The following is a 6,913-nucleotide window of genomic DNA, read 5'->3' as shown; positions in this document are numbered from 1 at the left end:
TACCAGCTGAGCCACCAGGGAAGCCCAAATAGGGCAATAGGTATTAATAAATGCTCATTACAATGATTATTTATAATTGACAAAGCACTCTAAAATACTACCTTATTGGATTCCCATAGCAAACCCCAAACCTCAGCTCTCATCTCACTCTCCTCCCACCCTAATAAATATCATTGTCTTCCAAATCCTGTGTTCCACTCAAAAATCTGCTTCCCCTCAAGGGTAGATGTTCTGCACCACTTTCTAGATCAATCCTATTTTAAGGTAGAAAGTTCGTTTATTGTTTCAGCTTCTTTACCCACTGACCTTACCCTGAAATCAACAGACAAAAAGCCCTAGAGCAACATTCCGGACTTCTAGAGTATTTTCTAAGGTATTCATCCTAAGGTGCACCATTGGGATAAGAGATTCTTATCTCATATAACTTGATAGGCTTCTGCATCCATCTTAGTACTGAAAGATTGATTGCAACTGTCTGTCTAGGTCCTGAATGATACAGCTTTATTCTTGTGAAACTCCAGTTCACCTATGGGAACCCTGCCTCTACCCTAGACCAGTGTTTGGACTCTCCTTTCACTGTTTGTGACTTTCTCTGCTGCTAACTGCTTGCCTGTCTGGGCTTCTTGTTGTGTTTCTGTTAGAACTTCCTTCTACAATCAGGGTTCCCAATCCTCAGACATGGACTGGTAGGGGTCCACTGCCTGTTAGGAACCAGGTTGCACAGTAGAAGGTGAGTGGTGGGCAAGCTAATGAAGCTTCATCTGTATTTATAGCCTGAATTCCTCCTCTTGTCAGATCAGTAGTGGCATTAAATTCTCATAGGACTGTGAATCCTACTGTGAACTAAAAGTGTGAGGGATCTAGGTTGCACACTCCTTATGAGAAACTAATGTCTGATGATCTGATTTTGCATTATGGCCAGTTGTATAATTATTTCATTATATAGCACTATGTAATAATAGAAACAAAATGCACTATAAATGTAATGCTCTTAAATCATCTTGAAACCATCCCTGCCATTCTGGTCCATGGAAAAATTGTCTTCCGTGAACCCATCCCTGGTGCCAAAACAGGTTGTTGACCACTGTTCTACAACACTCTGTTACAGATAGTCTGATCAAGTCCAGTAATTTTGTTAACCTGAGAGCATCACCCTTGTGCCACCAGCCTGGACTCTCAAAGAGGCCTCAGAATCTAGATAAGTTTCTTTAATACTCAGGCTGCCTTGGAGCTAACAATTAAAAAGGAAGATGGGAGGTGAATCAGGGTGGTGGTGCCCAAGTGCAGTACAGCCAAAGTAAAAAATGAGGAGAGGCTTAAAATGAATATTCAGAAATATATGCTGCTAGACACATCTAGTTACTAGGAGACATCTTGCCAGTTACACGGAGACATTCCACAGAAGCAAAGGGAAATCACCCTGAAAGGTTTAGAAATGGTGATTTTGGAGTTTTGGTTGAACCAGTGTTGCTGCATATGGGTTAGACATCCCCGAAGTTGATCTGGTTGTTCAAAGTTCTCCACCAAAGGATGATGAATCCTACATTCATCATTCTGGGCGAACAGGTAGAGCTGGGAGAACCAGAGTTTGCATCTGCTTTTACCAGCACAAAGAAGAATATCAGTTAGTCCAAGTGGAGCAAAAAGCGGGAATTAAATTTAAATGAATAGGTGTTCCTTTTGCAACAGAGATAATAAAAGAGCCCATCAGGCTCTTGGGCTCTGTGCCTCCCACTGTGACCAGTCACTTCAAGCAATCAGCAGAGAAGCTCTTTGAGGAGAAGGGAGCTGTGTAAGCCCTGGCAGCAGCCCTGGCCCACATTTCCGGTGCCACGTCAGTAGACCAGTGCTCCTTGATCAACTCAGAAGCGGGCTTTGTGACCATGATCTTGTGGTGCACAATTGAAATGCCAAACATTAGTTATGCTTGGAAAGAACTTAAAGAGCAGCTGGGTGAGGATATTGATTCCAAAGTGAAGGGAATGGTCTTTCTCAAGGGAAAGCAAGGTGTTTGCTTTTATATCCCTACAGCATCAGTAACAGAAGTACAGGAAAAGTGGCATGATTCACAGCACTGGCAGCTTTCTGTGGCCACTGAGCAACTGGAGCTAGAAGGTCCACAGGAAGGATATCACAACTTCCGAGGACAGCGGGAAGGCAATCAAGGCTTCAGGGGACAGCACGAGGGGAATCAAGGTGTCAGGGACAGCAGGAAAGAAGTACAAGCTTCAGAGGACAGCAATCAGGAGGTGGCAACAAAAGTAACAGATTCCAAAACAAAGGCCAGAAGCGGAGTTTTAATAAAGCATTTGGACAGTAACTTGAAGTAGAGGATTTATTTGGCAAAAATAGAACTATGTTCAGCAATGTGGAACTGAACATTATTTTTCATACAAAGTTAAAAGAACATTGTATTTCCTTCCTGACCACTTGCCCAGTCTCCATCTCTTCGAGAGAGAAAAGCTTCGTCTAAATTATTTCATCTGATTGATGACTGTCATTTGTAACTTTATTGCTACTTCCGTCTTGGGTATTCCTTTGGAAAAGGTGTATGGATTAATTACATATTCTAATGTATTGTTTATAGATTATAAGATAAAGTCAAGAATGTATCTGCTGATACTTAAGTTGATCTGTCTTTATACTTAGAAATGTCTTTTAATAGTAGGCTTCCCTGGTGGCTCAGATGGTAACGACTCTCCTGCAATGCAGGATCCCTGGGTCTGGAAGATCCCCTGGAGAAAGAAATGGCAATCCACTCCAGTAATCTTGTCTGGAGAATTCCATGAACAGAGGAACCTGACAGGCTACAGTCCATGGGATTGCAAAGAGTCAGGCATGACTGAGCAACTATCACTCAGACACGCCTTATTGCAGGTGCTGGCGCAATTCATTTGCTTATCAAACCCTCTTTTTCCTGATCACAATGAGAAACTTGGTCATTGCCAATGTCTAATTTAAACTGTGAATGTTGAACAAGTCGTTATTTTTGTTTACACATTATTTTTGGACAAATAGCCTATTTATTCATGAAATACTCAAAAAGTTATATTTTTTAAATAGAAGAAACATTGGCACAGTTCTCCCCTTCAGCCCAAGGAGCCTTTCCATGACTGTTTTCTCCTTTTCTCCATTTCTCTGTCCTCATGCCACAAGCCAGAGGAAAGTCGGTTTTTTCTATGTCAAACAGAGAAAACAGCAGAGTTTCAATTTCCTGACAACATCTACTGTCAAAATACAGAAATCTGTAACCCCACTAGTTAGGAATTTATCAAATAGTTAATAAAGATTATCAACTAGTGCTTCACTAAGGTTGTAACTGAAAGTGAGTTATTGTCTATCTAATTAATTCGGTTAAGTTTCCCTGGTGGCTCAGTGGTAAAGAATCCACCTGCTAATGCAGAAGACATGGGTTCAGTCTCTGAGTTGGGAAGATAGCCTGGAGAAGGAAATGGCAACCCACTGCAGTATTCTTGTCTGGGAAATCCCATGGACAGAGAGAGGAGCCTGGCGAGCTACAGCCCACGGAGGCCCAAAAGTATCTGAGGTGACATAGCACCAAAAGCAACAACAATTAGTGAGGCTATCATTTTTAATACTTGGACCAAATTATCACATTAAACTATTAATATGACTAAGAACTCCAGTGGTCTATAAATTCATCTCTAGTTTTTTCACTGATCTAGAAGACTTTTCCAGTCTGAGAGGTTTCTATTCAGTGGTTTTGGTTTTGGTTTAGCCTTTAGCACAAGGCTAAAGTTATGCTGAAACTCCAGTACTTTGGCCACCTCATGCGAAGAGTTGACTCATTGGAAAAGACTCTGATGCTGGGAGGGACTGGGGGCAGGAGGAGAAGGGGACGACAGAGGATAAGATGGCTGGATGGCATCACCAACTCTATGGACGTGAGTCTGAGTGAACTCCGGGAGCTGGTGATTGGAGGTCTGGGGTGCTGCGATTCACGGGGTCGCAAAGAGTCGGACACGACTGAGCGAGTGAACTGACTGAACTGAAAGTTATGTCAAGGCTTACTGTTTGGTTGTTTTTCCACTTTGAACTTAGAAAGAAAAGCATGAATTATTTCCATCAATCCTCAAGAATACTAGTCTAAGTATCCAAAATTATATTTTTGGTGGCATTTTTTTAGTTGTACTTACAATTTAATTTATTTCCATTTAGTTTCCTTACCTGAGGTAAGATAAAATTATTATTCCCATGTGGAATATATCAAGTTTTTAATAATTCCCATGAAAATGAACTTCCTAAGATTATCTTTTTATCAATAGTTAAATTATTTTATGTTTTTAATTGGACTCTTAAGTCACAGCCTCTAGCTTCCCAGAATTGTAATGGTGTTGAATTAATTTAAAGAGACTCAGAGGAACCAGATATGGAAAGCTGTCACCATGATAATTTAGTTTTATGATTAAATCATGGAAAACACTGTAGAATTCTGAAGAGATTTTTAACCCGTTTATTTAGAAAAATGTGTCATTTAGTTTGTTGGTCTCAAAAGGTCTGAATCTTTGGAGAGAGTTCTAAGCCTATAGAAAATTCAATAAAATAAATGTCACAATAAAAGTAATGGAGACAACCACATTAAATACACACCCAATTTACAATCTACAAATTAAAGTAACCGAATACACACACCCACACACATGCAAGTAAGCACATGCATACAGTAAGCTACAGTGCAAGACTCAATGGTAATACAGCGATATTTGAGAACTTTCTATATGCTTTGCATAATAAGTAACAGGGATATTTTAGAGGGGGCAAAGTACTTTATTGAATATTTAAATATTCAATTTATAAATACTTTAAATGTTTTGATATTAAGAGTTCTTAATATTCTTTTTTCCAAGAATATTCTCTAAGAACAAAGAAACGAATATTTGTGAGCAGCTGACTGCTGAGAAGGCAAAAACTGTATTGACACTGAAGAAATTCTTTTCAAATTGCAAACAAAAGCAAGTACATGGGACCTATCAAAGTACCATGCAGTGACACACACAAATAAAAATGACTTTGTTTGAAAATATTTGTGGAAAATTAGATAAAGGGTATATGGGATATCTCCGTATTATCTCTCAAAACTGCATGTGAATCAACAGTTATCTCATAATAAAAAGTTTAAAAGTATGTCTTATCCAATGGTAATATCTTTTTTGCCATCTGTATGTTGCTTAATGCATCGACATACACTGAAGTATTTAAATTATATCTACTTGACAATGAAAGAGATCCTACTCTAATCTTGTGTTTATGTTGGCATTTTTAGGGTAATTGACTCAAAGCCAACTCAGTATTAATTTTTAATTGTAGGGGGTGGGTGGGGGCTCTGTATGGAGATAGAGAGCTATTTCACCACGTTTGTTAAATTAATTCATGATGCTAGTTTTCTTTTCTTTTCTTTTCTTTTTTGTAAACTGTAGGAAAATGGAGGAGGAAAAAAAAATCCCTTCTTTAAATACATCAGTCACAAGAACTGGGTAAAGGAGAATGCAGCTTTTTTATTTGATGGGATGAGAAAGCTAATAATGTATGACAGTAAAAAGGCAGAGGCTTTTAACGCTTTTTTTAACCTTACAAAAAAGGTCAACTCTGATCTTGAAATGAGAAGAACAGCCAACATATGGGAAAGAAGGGCAAAAAGCCAAGTGGAAAGTGAGAAGGAGCTGGGGATGAACACACTCCCATGGGCGGATTCCAGTCCCTGCCACTGGCACCCCAAGATTCTCAAGGTGTGGGCTTATCATCTCTGAATTAATTTAGTTTTTATCATAGGGTGAGGGGAGGGCCAAGTAAAAGACTGGCAAATTTACCAAGACCAGGAAAGAGACAATGCTTTATCTTGATTTAGACAGAAAGGAAAGGAAAAATTCTGCAACCAGCATGCTAGATTCATTTTTGATGAAAAAAGTGTTAATTGAATATTTCTGCTTCCAACTCAATGGTTAATGCACTTAATCTATAAAAGCATTTGACAATGTTTATTAAAGGCCTACTCTGTGACCAGCACTGACATGGGATAGAGCCCTCATTTTGCAGATGTGAATTCTGAGAGGAAAGGAAACTTGCTTGAGATAAAATAGTCCATAAGAGCTGGCCTGGATTTGAATTCAGACCAACAGACTCCAAAACTCTTGTCTTTTCCACCAGAGAAACCAGCCCTGATGACTTTTGCTTTCGTTACGGTCTTTAACGAAAACAGTCAAGTTTGCTTAAAATGAAAAAGCAAGTTTACTCTTTTTAACTCCAAAGCTAATAGCTTGCCTTAAATCATCCTGTCATACAGTAAGAGCCCCCAAGAAGACAGCTCAATGAATCATCATGCTACAAGAGAAAATAATGTGATAGAGGCTGTGTTGTGCTCTAGTTCACAAGAAGGGTAGGATTCCTGCCCCTGCCACTTACTAGCTGGTGATCAAGGGCAAATTACACAACCTCTCTGAACTTCGGCTTCATATGATAAATGAGGGTAATAGTGGGTTGGCCAAAATGTTCACTTGGATTTTAATACAATGTGCTCAGTAAATATTAGCTATTTTCTCTATGATCATAAATAAGTTGATAATATAATATTGAACAAATAGGTATAATATTTGCCAACTAGTTAATGGATTATAATATCCTCATATACAGCTCTGTAAATGTTGCTAATGAGATATAATTGATTTTTAGTAAAGACAATAAGTTTAAGTACCTGACACTGTACTATTTAGATACTTAGATTTCAAGTTGATAGAAACAACTCAATACCTTTTATTGTGCATGACTTTCCAACTATCAAAATATTATTTACTCTTAGAAATCAAATGTTTATACAAATGAGATTTCTCTTTTATACTGTAAGACTTTTACCCTTTTATAGCCTCTTTCCTGATTCAACTCATGTTTGCTTCTCTTC

The 6,913-nt window shown here is 38.6% G+C and overlaps 1 pseudogene; it reads left to right on the top strand.

The window, feature by feature from the left end:
- Positions 1,868-2,320, top strand: LOC108637495 (annotated as a pseudogene).

The sequence above is a fragment of the Capra hircus genome, chromosome 14 (genome assembly GCF_001704415.2).
Source record: "Capra hircus breed San Clemente chromosome 14, ASM170441v1, whole genome shotgun sequence".
NCBI classification, from domain to species: Eukaryota; Metazoa; Chordata; class Mammalia; order Artiodactyla; family Bovidae; genus Capra; species Capra hircus.
The sequence above is the reverse complement of the archived record's forward strand: the minus strand, read 5'-3'. Positions and strand labels throughout refer to the sequence as shown.